Source organism: Rhinolophus hipposideros, assembly GCF_964194185.1.
Source record: "Rhinolophus hipposideros genome assembly, chromosome: 12".
In the NCBI taxonomy this organism is placed as follows: Eukaryota; Metazoa; Chordata; class Mammalia; order Chiroptera; family Rhinolophidae; genus Rhinolophus; species Rhinolophus hipposideros.
In genome coordinates, this window is record NC_138058.1 from 2,557,230 (window position 1) to 2,572,708 (window position 15,479).

Sequence of the window (15,479 nt, forward strand, 5' to 3'; positions counted from 1 at the left end):
CGTGCCATAGGCCCCACACTCCCATCCACCCACACACCACACCCACCACACACAGCATACACTCACAATGCACACCCTCTGTTCACATGACCACACATGTGCATGCACACGCGTGTACCTGCACACACGTGCATATGCGCATTCTCACCCGCATTGCTGGCTCTGCCACTCTGAGGCCATCCTACCAGAACTGCGGCTGAACTGCCCAGAGCCTTTCTTCTTAGAGATGATGGGTGTGAAGGACTTTGTGTCTGTGAGCAAATTTTTGGGGAAATAAAATAACACATTTAATGCAACCTGTGACAGGGGACCATGGAATTTACTGTGCAAACCAGGATGTGTCTGAGAGCGAAAGGCACAGCTGAAAGTAATTAACAACCATTAATTTGGTCTCTAATAGTCATGAATAGGACCATCCTGGTAACCAGGGGCATGGTCCCCTCACTTGAAGGAACCAAGAACAGTCATTAGTGTCGAGTTCTGCTGCCTGCAGAGGTCCCAAAGATAAAATAGCGGAGTAAGAATTAGTGCGGGCTCTGGCTGGACACTCATAAGCTATAAACAGTCACCAACTGGGTTGGTCTATTTCCCTCATTTTTACTTTCCCTGCTCAGATGGCAGCAACACCCCTTCTGTTGGGGTTTGCTAGCCCTTCCCCGCCCCATGCTGCTGGTCCTCTGTCGGCTGAGTGGTGAAGGCTGGCCTGGGCCTTAGAGCTGTTAACTGCTCCCTCACCCCCTGAATAGCAGCCCAGAATGAAGACGGAACCCATTTTACCAACACCTCTTCCCCACTGACGAGAGGTGGGCATGTGTGGGGCTCTGGAGATAAAGGTGTGACCACAGAGCTCTGGCTCAGGGGCCCAGATGGGCCAGCAGCTCCTGTCCCCTGCCTTTCTGACCCCCTTTCCCCCTCCAATCGCACTGAGGAGCAGCAGGCAATTTTCAAAGAACCAAGTCTGTCCTCAGCCCGGCCCTCTAGCCTGAGTCCCCTCAGGAGACTCTGGCGGGGGCAGGGCCAGCCTGGCTGCAGCATCCAGGCTGAAGAGGCCAGGGGCCACCACACCCACTGAAGCAAGAGGGGCCCCAGGACAGTGGTCATGTGACCTCCAGTTGCCTCCTTCTTTCAGCTATCTCTGGTATCTTTCTTCCGAATGCCCTTACCACTCACAGCCCATTTTAAGGAAAAAAGCACTTGCTTTTGCACATTTATAAAATACAAAGCACAGTCTGATGGAGGCTGGGGAGGTCCGAGCACCTGAGTTAAATCAGGGGGCACCATCACAGTCCTCGTTCCGTGAGCCTGGGCAGGCAAGACTCAGTTTTCTTAACAGAAATGAAAGGATGGTGACCCCACCCTTGGGTCTGCTGTGTGGACTGGAAATGATGTCATGACCCACCGAGCCCTGGGTGGCAGCAGGGGTTACTCTGAAGGCACTAAGTCACCTACTTGGGCAGCCACTGAGAACGCATTACCCACACGCCTGGGGAGGAGGCAGGGGCACTGGGCAAAGGAAGAGCCATGGGGACTCAGGGTGGCTTTTGAGTTCCTGCCAAGTCATGTAAAAAGAGAACAGACCCGTTATTACAGAAGTGAGAGCGTCACTCGCAGGTCGACTTTCAAGCAGTAACCAACATCTCGGATTTGGAGATACTTGGGAGTCAAGGCCAGGTATCCCCCAGGTGCACCCCCTTCCACCAGATCGAAGCCAAGGCGACCCCAAAGCACTCAGTACTAACAAGTAGAGCCATTCGTCCAAAGGCCTCAGCACCGATAAGCATGAAAGTCTGGCTGCTTTGGTAACTGAGTCAGAGAAGCCTCACAGGGGACTCCTGTGAGTGCAGCCAGGCCAGCTGTGCTGGTGCAGGGCATTTCTGTCCAGGTGCTCCCATGGGGCAAAGGGGACGATGCCCACTGAGTCCCATCTCCCCGGAGTCATGTATCTTACTGGCATCTCAGATGCAAAGGGGGCACGTGGCCCCAGCAGCACTAGGAAAGGGCTACCCGAAGGCCACATGGGGGGCTCGCATGTGAGCCCACGGCCCGGGAACATCCAGCGAGCGCCTTCCACCCTGGACAACACTCTTGCTGTGTGAATGTAACCTCGGAGCAGTTTGCAAACATCTTCCAGACGCTGGAGTGAGAGGGGGAGGGTCTGGAAGGCTGGGATCGAGCTCTATCACCTCCATTTTCTCAAGCCATGGGCCCTGACAGCTATAGAAGCACACACTGAGTCCGGCTTCCGGGCAAACCCAGAGGAGGCATCATACAGGCTCCCAGAGTTGGGGACGAAAGAGGTGGTCTCAGAGGCAACATGACTTCTCTGAGAGAAAGTCATTCCATGCTAACCTCATTTCCTGTTTTGACGAGCTTCACCAGAACAGTCGATTAGGGGAATGCCCCAGAAAGTGTGTCTTGCTTTCAGTAAGCATCTGAAAACCTCTCATTGTGTCCTATGTACATAAGATACACAGATGGGCAGGGGCGGTTGTGAGCAGGAGTGCTCACCGTCGGCAGGACAGAATCCCAAACGGGCCAACTCCTGGCGTCACGTCAGCCCTGCGGCCTCTGTGACATGGCCAGGCTGGCCGAGCCACCAGGAGGCCTCAGATGGACAGGCTGCTCAGCGTTTCCTCCCTGCTGGCACGTCTGCTTTGAAATGATTCTCAGCAGTTCCACACTTAGAGAAGGCGGAGGACTTTAAGTTGTCAGTGTCTGTCTGGGGCTGGGAACACCAGTTATGTCATTTGAATGTTTCCATGAAGAGCCACAGAGCCCTGTCCCACATTCTGTCCACTCGCCATGTTGAAAATAAGTTGGAGGAAGAGACACAGAAGGCGTGTTTATCCAATTTGCAAATCACACGAACCCTGAGGAGAAAGCGGACTCAGAGAGTCACTTTAAAGAGCTGGATGGACCACGGCAGAGTGAGTGGGCACGCCCATGCCTCGTTCAGCAACACGATCACTGCGGGAGGGCATAGTCCAGACCCCTCGGTGCTCGTCAGGCAGCCACGTGCCCGAGCGTGAAGTGGCGACGAGACAGCGAGCGTTCCAGTGTCTTCACCTGTCCTTCTGAAGGCTTTCCATAACATGGAGCTGTTAGGCTTGCGCTAAAAACCCCTTCCCTGCTTAGTTATGGCCTGGTGGTGAGGGCGAAATAAGTCAGAGTGGGTGAAATGCTTTGAAAAAGGGAAAGCTCTGAAATTCAAAATAGTATTAGTTGTCGTAAGGTGCTTTCCCTCCAAAAAAAGAAAAAGAAAATCTGACAGTCTGTGAGCGATAAGCAGAGAATGATTCAGCTTGGGCTCTGCTTCTCCAGTTTTAACCCCAAAGTGGTTAAGCTTGCTGATCGTCTCCTAAGCCTGGCCTCCCTTAGCTCCAAGCCCCTCCTCTGGCAACCTGCTTTTCCAGAAGTTCTTCTAGGAAGGCTTGCTTCCCAGTCTTAAATTCCAGGATCACTGTGGTTCAGTCATCATTCGGCAAGCCTCCTTTCCGGGGTTGGGTCTTCAAAGGTGCATGCTGAAGCTTTGTTTACAGTGGCCAAGACATGGAAACAACCAAAATGTCCCTCAATAGATGAATGGATAAAGAAGTTGTGGTATACATATACAATGGAATACTATTCGGAGGCAAGAAAAGATGATATAGAAGCATTTGTGACAACATGGATGGATCTTGAGAGTATAATGCTAAGTGAAATAAGTCAGACAGAAAAAGCAGAGAACCCTATGATTTCATTGATATGTGGTATATAAACCAAAAACAACAAAAGAACAAGACAAACAAATGAGAAACAAAAACTCATAGATAGACACAGACAATAGTTTAGCGGTTACCAGAGGGTCAGGAGGGTGGGGGGAGGGAGATGAGGGTAAGGGGGGTCAAATATATGGTGATGGAAGGAGAACTGACTCTGGGTGGTGAACACACAATGGGATTTATAGATGATGTAATACAGAATTGTACACCTGAAATCTATGTAATTTCACTAACAATTGTCACCCCAATAAATAAATTTTTAAAAATGATGCTTGCTGAGAGCCCAGCCGGAGTGTCACCAGATGCCCTGGGTCGGGGCCTCAGAGTCACAGGAATGTTGAACTCTTTGCACCCTTCCGGGCAGCGCTGCCCAGGCACACGCCCTGAGTGGGGCACAAGCCGTGGCTCAGAGCGGACATGAAAGACGCGTGCACTGCCCCCGGCGCCTTGCAAGCTGGTGTGATTTCACTGGGTGCTCGCAGGCTCAGAGGCCCCCCCAGGCTGAGCTGCCCGTAGAACTTTCTGTGATAACATACGTGCTCTGTGTTTGCACCGTCCACCATCGCGGTCACAATCACATGTGCATGTTTACATTTAAGTTAATTACAAGTGAAAATTCAGTTCCTCGGTCACACCAGCCACATTTCCAACGAACACGTGTGGCTCGGGGCTACCGTGTCAGACAACACAGCCCTAGCCCACAGTTGTCAGCCTTGGCTACACAATGGAATTACCTGGGGAGTTTAAAAAAACTGACATCTGGCCCCCATCCTAAATTCTGATGTAAGTGGTCCTGGGGGGCTTGGGCACTTGGATTTTAAAAAACTGAGTAATTTGGATGTCTGGCCAGGATTCAGAATCATTGCCCCAACTGTCTAGAAGTGTGTGGTCATTTCTCTCCTCGTTTTATCCTTGTGAGTGTGTGACTTCCATCTGCTCCGGGTTATAAATGCCCTGGTGGGTCAGTCTCTGGGAGGCTCCAAAGTGCAGGGGAAGGGAGACATTCATCCCCATGAGATCTCCTTGTTCCAGGACACAGCTGCATCCAACGGGCCTGATTTAGGTCTGTGTGAGCACCCCCAAGGCACCTCCACAGACCCACAGCTGGGCCTCGGCTCTGGGCCCTCTCAGGGGCTTTGTCCTGCTGTCCCCACACCCGCTGCTCTGCCTTCTCTTCTAGAACCAGGAGAAGCAGAACACTCAGAGGGGGGAGAACATAAGGGAATCTCCGGGCAGGGTGGGATCTGTGACACCACGTCATCTGGTCCCCTAGTGTTCTGCTGAAGGAAGTAGCATCCAAAGAAGTCAGGTGGCTCACTAGGTACAAGAGATGACAGAGGCCATGAGAGCCCACACGAGAACATGTCCCTCCAGCACACGGTCACCTTTAATCTTCCAGAAATGCAAGCAAATAAAATTCGACCTCAGGACATTTCAGACCAAGGAAAATTTGTCTGAGATGAGAGTCTGATTATTCAGGGAGCATGGAATTAGAACAGCCTTTTCTGGTGGGTGGGTCTGGGCAGAAAGCCTGGCTCCTCCCCTGGTTGCTCGTTACCTCATCAGAGGTAAATGGAGGCAGTTTCCTCAGCCACCAAGCAGTTGGGCTGCCCAACACCAACGTTGAGATGAGAAGTAATAAGATAATAGGTGTGGTCCCCACAATCATTGAACAGAGAGCCAGGCGCTGGGGACAGACTGGGCAGTAGACAGAATAGGACCTGCCTTTATAAAGGTGACGCTGGGTGCAGGCAGGTGGGAGGCAGACAGCTAATAAATAAATGAATGATCAGGGTAATTGCAGACAGTGGTAAGTTCCATAAAGAAAATAAAATTGTCACAAGATAGAGAGAAATGGGAAGGGCTCTCTTAGGACATGGTGATCAGAGAGGGCCTTCCTGAGGGGACGTGTGGGCTGAGACTGGTAGTACATACCACACCACGCTCACAGGGGTTTGAGATTATCCACACGGCATGTGGCAAATTAACACCAAGAAGTGCAAACAGTATATACGGTGATTTAAAATTATTCTTGGCTGCCTGCTAAGTGTAAAAGTGAAGATGACAACAAGTACTGGGAGGAAATGCTAATGGCCTCTGGGCCAGGTCCCCAGGAGGGTGGAGCTGTCCTACTCGGGTTGGGAAGAGAGGGGGTCTCCACAGAAGGAAGACTTGGACATTTACCCATTCTAAAGGCATATTTAGCTGCCAATTCCAGGGCTCAGCCTTCATGGAGGTTCCAAGAAGTGAGGATACCTAAGTGAAACGGCAGGGTTGTCCATCCATGATGAACCCCACAGCACCCCTTCCCTCCGTGAGCAAAGCCCCAGCAGTGCCACTCACAAGAGGTGTTGGGAATGCCAGCAAAACTCGTCCCATCTGCTGCTTTCTCTCTGGAACCTGGCACACAGTAGGCCCCAAAGAAACCTGCGTGGGATGAAGTAGTGAATGGGTGACGGATGTGTGGAGGAAGAAGGGGAGGCAGCTGAGAAGACAGAGGTCTCCCGTTGAAAGCTCAAGGCTGGTGATAGTTTTGAGGTCACCGTTTTCAGGCAACGATCAGAGTGCCCCCACTTCCAAATGTCTTGCAATGTTTTTCTCAAACGTCAGTGTGCCATGCTGACCCGAGAGAGGTCTTCTAGAGAAGGAGAAGAAAAGGCAGGACAAACAAGGCCGAGTAATAACAGACTCAAGTTCAACACATTTCTAAGGATGTCATAATGATCTGTGTGTGGTTATGGAAGGTTTCCCTGTGGTCCTATAGAAATTAATTTCAAACACTGGTGTCCTTTAAATTTATGTTTAAATATGGCTAATAAGCAAACAATTCTTTTTTGTTAGTTTTGCTTTTAATGAAGAAAAGGGATTAAGACACATGGAACCTGGCCAGATAAGTAGGAAACCACCCGTACGAGACCATGGACATAATGCCACAGACGCATCACCGGCGAACACAGAGGCCCGGGACATCCAGGCCTGTCAGAGCTGGAACTCAGGGCAGACCGGTCGTCTGCACCCTGGCCATGGGCAACGGGCAGCCGGGAGAGGCGTTGGAGGGGGCTGAGTCCTGATTTTTTTTTTTTGTCTGTGTCATTTTCGATCAAGTGTGTCATAGAGCTTCCTGTTTCATCTCCCAGTTATTCTGAAACAAAAACATGCATGAAAAACACAGGTCACTGCCAACCGCATTGAGAGACAGTCACTCCAGTACAAGGAAACCGAAAAGGGAAAGACAGATTGTAAATGCCACAGTGAGCTGGCGGACCAAATTTATCAGCATCTATTCAAATAGTGATCGTCAACAAAAATTGAGGGTGGTGATGGCGGGAGGGGGTGGCATCCGCTTAAAAATAATTCAGAAGGCACTGAAAAGGCAAATGTTCCCAGAAGCCCGCTGCCTATTTACTGGGTCAGGGTCGACACCGGGGTGACCCTGTGGCCCACCTGGAGTCACACTGGACTTTCAGGACAAGCTTGTGCATGCCTGGGTAATGCCCTGACCCTCCTCCGCAGGGTCCAAAGAGACTTGAAGGAGGTCTCTTTGGAATTTCCTCAAGGAATTGCCATCCCATGAGGATGGTCCAGGTCCATGGCACCGACCCAAGTCCTGGCTCCTCTCCCTATCCTGGGAGAGACGTCCTCCCGGGTGCACGAAAGCATCATAGCAGACCAGCTTGTGCCAGGCAGCCGCAGTGAGGCAGGGGAAGGGAAAACAGAGGGGTCCTTGACCAAGCCGAGGCCTGAAGATGGCCCCAAGGACTATGGCTCTACTAAATCTCACCTTGCCACTTGAGACCATCATGGTTCGGCTCCCAAGTAGCACATTGTTTGCTGAAAGCTCATTTTCCCAAACAAGTGGAAGGGAACTTGCAAAGACACACAGAGGGAGGGCGACTGAAGAACAGATGGCATCTTTCTGGTTATCCACAAGCCAACTTTGTCCTTCAATCCTAGGGCGAGCACTGCCATGGGAGGAGGGTCAACCCCAAGCTCCCCGCTGGGCCCCACCCATGTTGTCCACACAGCCAGTCCTGATGCTGAGAGTAGGGGAGTCCTGGATACACACAACTTTCTTGGGGCCCAATGCCCTCCACATGCAGCCTGCCCTGATGCAGCCCTGAGTTCACCAGGAGAAATAGCTGCCTCCGCCCTCCCGTCCCCTGACTGTCATTGATGGCACAAAACTCTCTGTGAAAGGGGAGAAAGTGCATGCTTTTGGAAGAGCTCATCCTTCCCCAAGCATGGTCCCACACAAAAAAGCCTGAGAAGTAGCAAGGAAAACCGCTTATGTTAGTGTGTTGTGTGTACCCCACACATCTGTGGGGCACAGTACTCACACCCCAGGCTTCAGGGTGTGGGAACACTGCTGAGGGCAACCTGTGGCCCTTCCAAGAGCACACTTCTCTTACCTACATCATCCCACTGTCCTGGCACTGATGGCCAATTGTGGCCGTCTGTATTTGTCTCTTCACACTTTGCATTACTTTTCCACAGTCTCTGCTGGAGGTCCTGTACCCAGGAGTTCGCCCATCCACACCAACACCTGTAGCCTTTGTTTTTTCCCTCAAAGTCTTCGTTTGCTGGTGGCAATGAAATAGTGGGCTTTCTGAGCGTTGATGACCCTGTGGGATCCAACCTCCTGGGGAGAACACTGCCCTAGTCAATCTAGTGGGAAGCCAGCTTCCTGGAGCGTGCTTGCGTTTTACAATCCAGGATGAGGGCCCAGGGTTTCACAGGCAGAGCCTACTGCGTGGGCCAATTGAGAAAGGAACTAAGAAATGCACTGTGTGGTGGCTGGATGGCTTAGTTGGTTAGAGCGTGAGCTCTCAACAAGGTTGCCGGTTCAATTCCCACATGGGATGATGGGCTGCTCCGCCCGCAACTAAAGACTGAAAACAGCGACTGGACGTGGAGCTGAGCTGCGCCCTCCACTAGATTGAAGGACAACGACTTGGAGCTGATGGGCCCTGGAGAAACATACCGTTCCCCAATATTCCCCAATAAAAACAAACAAACAAAAAAATCCCCCATCCCTCATTAAAATAAAAAAGAAAAAGAAAAGAAAAAGAAATGCACTGTAGCTGGTAGTCGGCGTGGTTGGAAGGGGGATGCCTGGTTCTGTTAGTTCCCCACCGAAATGGACGGGGCACTGAAGAACTTGTACTGTTCTCTGTCCCCCCACTTCTGAGTGGGGTGAGAGACCTAGGGCAGCAGCCCAGGCTTCAGCATGGGATTCCCGGCCTTGTGGAGGACGTGACCAAAATCAGAGTGAGAGGTGGCAGGGCCTTAAGGATCATCTCACAGGCATTCAGATGGAGGAAGCTGGCAACCTCCTGAGATCACACTGGAAGGGACACCTTTCCTACCCAGTCCTAGGCTTGCGCTGGTCTGTCTGGGAGCTTTGGCACAGATGAGTCGGTCCCTCTGGACTCCATGTTGGTCTGGCTGTCCAGAGACCCCAGAGAAAGCCAAAGTCCATCCAAGAACTTCAAAAGGTTTGTGCCTACTTCACAGCCCACCACACGTGTGGCTTCCCATATGCCCACGTGCTCTGGGCGTGGGTAGGGACCACCAGCACTTCACACGTTGGGTCAGTCCTGGAGGAGCTTCTGTCCCACATTCCGCCTTAGTCTTTCTCCAGCGTGGCTGAGCTGTGCTGCTCCTACAAGTCTTTAGTATTCAAGGGACTCCAGTTAGGCCTCCCCACAGGTACAGAACATCACTGTCCCTCACGTCTGAGGGACGGCCTCAGGGTCACACACATCACACTGTGAATGTGGTCCCTCACCGGGGCCTCCAGTGTAGCCCAGCAATCTTCTGGGTACTCCCCGAGAGAGCTCCCAAATCATGCTGTCTCTGTACTGATGGCAAGCAGAGGAAAGAGACTGAGAAGAGGACAGAAACAGCAGCTCAGGCACCCACCCCCAGACTGATGGTTTCACGGGGAGGGCATTTGCCCAACTTGGTCCAAGCCTCTACTCCCCAGGCTGGGGGACAGGAAGACCACAAATGTCACTTGGCTGTGACACTCACGACGCTGCCCACACGTCATGCTGAGAGGCCACACCAGATCCCCAACCACCCACGGGCAAGATACGCCCCGAGCCTGCTAGGCAGCAGGTTTTCCTCAGCACTCACGGAACGAGCCACCAGTACACATATCCCGACGGTCGTGACTCACATTGGATCCGACTGTGTTGGAAGCCCACCTTTTGAGACTGCAAAGTGCCTTCCCAGGAGGCTGTAGTAAGCCAAGGTGCTCAGCTCTCAGGAGGGCCCCATTCTCACCACACAGAAAGTTGAAACTCGGACGGCACGCTCAGGAAATCCTCACTGTCTGTCACAAGAAATGGGGCATAAGTGACATGGGTCCCTTGTGTGAATGACGAGGATGCATGCTGCTGGGATGTCAGGCAGGAGAGAGGAGCCCATGATGGAGGCCTCTGCCCATTTCGAGAGTGCAAGCCACGTCAGGCCGTAATGCTGAGACTCAGAAGCTTTCCTCATGGGACCCCCAAGAAGCAGTTTTTGCAAAGTGCTCCACACACTGCAGACCTACTTGTGATTCAGAAACAGTCCGTGTCCCTCAGCCCCCAGGCAGCAGGGTGCGAACTGGTCTCTGGGCGGCCCCAGAGCTCACCCAGGTCCTTGGGCCAGACACCACTCCTGCCGTGTGCTCCCAGCTGAGCACCCCACGACCTCCTCAGATCCCACTGTGGGGTCCATCGCTCCCACCCGAGGGTGGGAGGGCATCCGACCCCGAGGGGTAAGCGGTGCCCTCTTTCAATCCAGCATCCTGACAGTGATGCTTGGCTACCTTCGGGGACAAGCATCCACTCACGGGTGACTCCAACCCCTTGACCCCTGAGGATCTTGGAAACTTGCCCACCTTCTGGGACAGAAAGGTCCCTCCCTCTGTTGGGACCAAAAGTAGAAACAGAGATTAGGGTGGGCAACCCACAGGCTCCCCTCACTGGATTATTTCCTGGCCCAGCCACACCACCCCTCACCGTGGCCACTTTCTCTATCTATAACATAAAACCCACTCTTCAAGAACTAAACTTCAAAAGCGTGGCAGATCTGTAGTCTGGCTGACAGTGTGACAAGTAACCTTGCTGTCCAGTTCCTGAGAGATGCACAGGGTCTCCTGAAAGACTGGCTGTGCAAGTCCAACGCCGTGCTCAGACAGGAAGGGACTCCCAGTGTTAGGCGACAATGCAGACAGCCAGCAGGCTCCGTGGGACTTTGAGGTACCCAACCACTGCCAGCCATGGCCCTACGAGTGCCTCTCCGTGGGGCCTCTGCGCCAGCAGCACGTAACCTGAGTGCTTGCTGGCAGTGGGAACCCTCAGGCCCTGCCCAGACCTGCCCACTGGAAACTCTGTTTTCACAAGCCCCCGAGATTCAGACCCGTGCCCAGAATCACCAGTGGTGAGTGATGCCAGCTCCTGGTGGTGCTCTTGGACATGGGGCCATGGGCTCCGTCCCCATGACAGTGAGGAACAGCAGGTTGCTGTCCACTGATGTTCTCAGTTTAGTGTCCACACTCTTCATGGATGGCTGTCTCCTGAGAACCCCCGTGGGGGAAGAGCAAGCCACCCAGGAGCCGTCCGAGACAGTCAACCAGTTCGGTGACCTGAGGACTGTGTGACCCAATTCATCCCTTGTCTCCCTCTCTGGTGCTGCTTCTCTACACGGCTTGGGCAGAGTACTGTGGGGCTCTCCACCCACACCGTGGACCCTCCCTGCTTATCACGTCCTGTGTTGGACGCACTGCACACCCTGGGGTCCCCCTGCCCCTGCTCCCAGCCCTCTTGGCCTGAGGAGAACACTGGAGCCCTGAGGTTCACAGGCATGTCTCTCAAACAGGAGAACAGAAAAGGTGTTCACCACCTTGACCCTGCTGACCCCACCTGGGAGGGGAGGGGAAAATGCTTCACCCCGACATCTGACCAGGCCCAGGTCGGGGCACCAGCAAAATGTTCACCACAGGACAGGTAAGAGGCCATGTATGGCCAGGTCAAAAAAAAAAAAAGTCTAAAAAAAATCGTTTGTTTATCATTTTAAAAAAACTAACCTCATACAGGAAGTATGAGAAGAAGAAGAAGAAGAAAAACACACACAGACTCATGCTACAGCACTGAAAGCGGCAGAACTGGAAGTGCTCGCACTTATTACAGATAAATGTGTGTTCCTCAGAGTCCATTTCCCACTTAGTGGGCACTGAGTGAGGGTGGGGGCTTGCAAGTGATGTTGGTCCAGCAAGAAAGGAGACCAAGGGTCCCCAGGCACAGCCTTGGCAGACACAGGACAGTGCACATGGCAGGGCCTTCCTACTGTTGCAAATGTCTCTCCAGACGTGGGAAAGAAGACAGCAAACATGGAAACTGCCATCAGGGATCATCCCACACACCCGCCTCTCCTGCCCCACGGTCTACTCTCCTGAGTGTTCCAGGAGAAGACAGGAGCTCTGAGACCGTGATCCTCTCCCCCAGCCCTTTTCAGAAATGCCACCTGACCCGCGATCAGCCCGACAGACACCACATTCAGGCTGGTGACCATGCAGCCCTTCAGGGCAACAAGCTCACACCAGTTTTGGTTTGAGGACACTGAAGTGAGGCCACCAAGGCAGGCAGGATTCAGGTGCACACCACAGAGCCATCTGCCCTCTCTGGAATGCGGCTCAACTGGATTTTAAAAATAGGGGCAGGGGACTCACACTGTCCACCCAAGAATTAGAATGAAGGAAACAGGAAGCCTAAAGACATTTCCTCTTCCCAGCATAGAACAGTAGGATGCCGAGAAAGGGCCATTCTCCCCCATAATACAAGTAAATCCACACACTGTAAAGTGTGCACACACTGAGAAGTAACCAAAGGATTTCAAGTCATACTGTCACTGTCAAAGAAAGCCAGGGTCTTAAAAGAGAGGAAGGGAGGGAGAGAAGGAATAAGGGAGGGAAGAAGGGAGGGAGGGAGGGAGGGAGAGAGAGAGAGAGAGAGAGAGAGAGAGAGAGAGAGAGAGAGAGAGAGAGAGAGAGAGAGAGAGAAAGAGAGAAAGAGAGAAAGAGAGAAAGAGAGAAAGAAAGAAAGAAAGAAAGAAAGAAAGAAAGAAAGAAAGAAAGAAAGAAAGAAAGAAAGAAAGAAAGAAAGAAAGAAAGAAAGAAAGAAAGAAAGAAAGAAAGAAAGAAAGAAAGAAAAACTGCACACCAAAATCTCAAAATAGAACCAAAACCTGCAAATCATACTCAGGAGTCTATTGTGAACCCATGTTGAACACTCTGTTGAAAGGTTAATAATTTTCCTACCGAAACTGAATGTGGGTTGTGAAAGAACATTAAAATGAAGAAAATTTCCCCGTGGCTGCTATTCTATTATCGCCAAAGCCATCAGGTTTCATTTTGAGTTATTTGTATTTATTTGTGAAAACAAAGATTAAATAAGTAAAAACATAAACCTCATCCTAATTATTGCTCCGGAGTATCTGATTATTAAGAGAGAGAGAGAAAAAAAAAAAAGAACTAAGACTGTCTCACACACACTCAAGACAAAAAGTCAAAACAGCAGAGGGGAGAAGATGCTGCTATCGCCTGTCGTTTGAAAAAATGTATTGTCTCATGTAAAACATTAATATTTGTTTACAGTCTGTGACTATAATTTGAAAGTCAGTGTTTCCTTTTAGTTGCTGAAATTTTTGTCAACTGTGTGCTCAGGTAGAGAAGTGTTTTTTTTAAACTGCACACTATAATTTTTGTTTTCTACTTGCAAGAATGTAGTAGCAGCCTAATAATTCAATGTTGAAGACTTGAAAACAAAATGGAATTTAAGTGCTGCTTTAAAAGATCAAATTATGAGCTTTGAGACCGTCACGACCGTCCACAGCCTGGGTGGCATGGAGGGTGTAGGTGAGAAGCTGGGCTGTAACCCAGATGGGTCCCCCATGCCGGTGAGCAGCCTGCTTTCTGAACTTTTAAAGGAAACTCACTAGATGAAATGGTTAAATCAGAATCTAGGGGTGAGCAAAACCTTCTCTTCACGTACTTCCAGCACAACATAAACATCAGAATGAAAAAAAATAACATGCAAAAAGAGCTTCAGTGGTCTCACATTACCGAACAAACTGTTTTTCTACCTATTTTGTGTTGCTGGCTTTTGTTATCAGCCCAATCGGCAAATTGTGGCCAATTTTGTCATGGTTTAAGCAGACATTTTGTTCCCAAAGTGCTTTCAACATTTTAGCTACCAAATATAGTTTATGAGAAATTGAACAAGCCACAATACAAACAGAAAAGGTACTTATTCTTACTAAATTAACCCCTTTTTAACGTCAAAATGACACACACACATGAAAGATTTTAAAAAAGAATTCTAGCAAATTGAAATTCTGAAACAACCTAATCAGACTTTTCCTGGAAAAAAAGAATAATTCATGATTAACCTACTCACTGTATTTTGAAACCAACTACAAGGCATTCCCCGATTCTGACACCTTGAAACTTGCTTTTAATGACACAAGATGGAATTTGTATTTTACACACACATCAAATATTGTTTGAACCCTGCAGAGCAAAATTCTAAAGGAGTCGACTGAATTATGCTAAGATAAGATGATCGGTTAAGCAGTTATTTACTACTGAAAATAAATGACACCCACGTAGTTCATCTTATATATTAATATTGAAACCAAATGACAGTCTTATACCGCAAATCATTTCATCAAAAAAATAATGAAACTAGTTTAAATAAAAACACAAGGTTTTATTTTATGAAACATTAAATATGAAGATCAAAATGATAGAAAGCTGGCAGGGCTTTTAAAATTTTGTTTCTGCTTAATTACAACAACAAATTGAGAATGAAAAAAGAATGAAAGACTCCTTGCTAAAAATCTAAGAATTACTCCTTGGGGAAAAAAGCAGAATTTCAGACAGAAGACTGAAGAAAAGCCTCTGTCTGCAATCCCATTTCATATTTGGAGGCACATCAATATGTACAACACTTTTAGACTTTTAAAATACCAGCATGCCCACACACTATATCTCAGATTAAAACAGGAGAAAAATGACACATTGTGAAACCGTTTTCTAAAGCTTCTTTTCCTGATAACACTCAGGCTCGTACAATCAAATTAATGTTTCTAAAAAGCCCAAACATCTCTCCATAAAGAGACAGAGTTGTTCACAACAGCCTGAAGACATTTCTAGATGTTTCAGGCAATACTTAGAGCATCAGTCCTCGCTATTTACACTTAGAAAAGTTAAGCTGTTTTTAGTGTGTCTGTTAAAAAGAAATACTACTCAGGGCTCTGGCTACATGGAGGAACAATTTGAAAAACAGCAGATCAGCCCAGCATTTTCCTGATCTCAAACAATTTAAAAATTAGTTAGTTCTTCTCTCCTACATTCTTTGCACAAATATGTATTCTCACAATTTATTCATACTTAAAAATTCTTAAAGTAGCAAAGAAAGGAAACTCCACAGAGAATGAGAAGTCATTGCTTCTGAAAGTGGATTTCTTCATAAAACAGAGACCAGCAAAGAAACACTGAGAAGAACTAAAAACCAGTAACAAAATTCAAGGGGAGCACTGAGAATGTATATTGGTTGACAGGGGACTTAGCATGAGGAATTTTAAATCCTAGAGAAGATCAAGCACATTTGTGCCGGTGCCAAACATTCTTAGTTTGACACTGCTCTTGGTAAACTTGAACTGATGGCA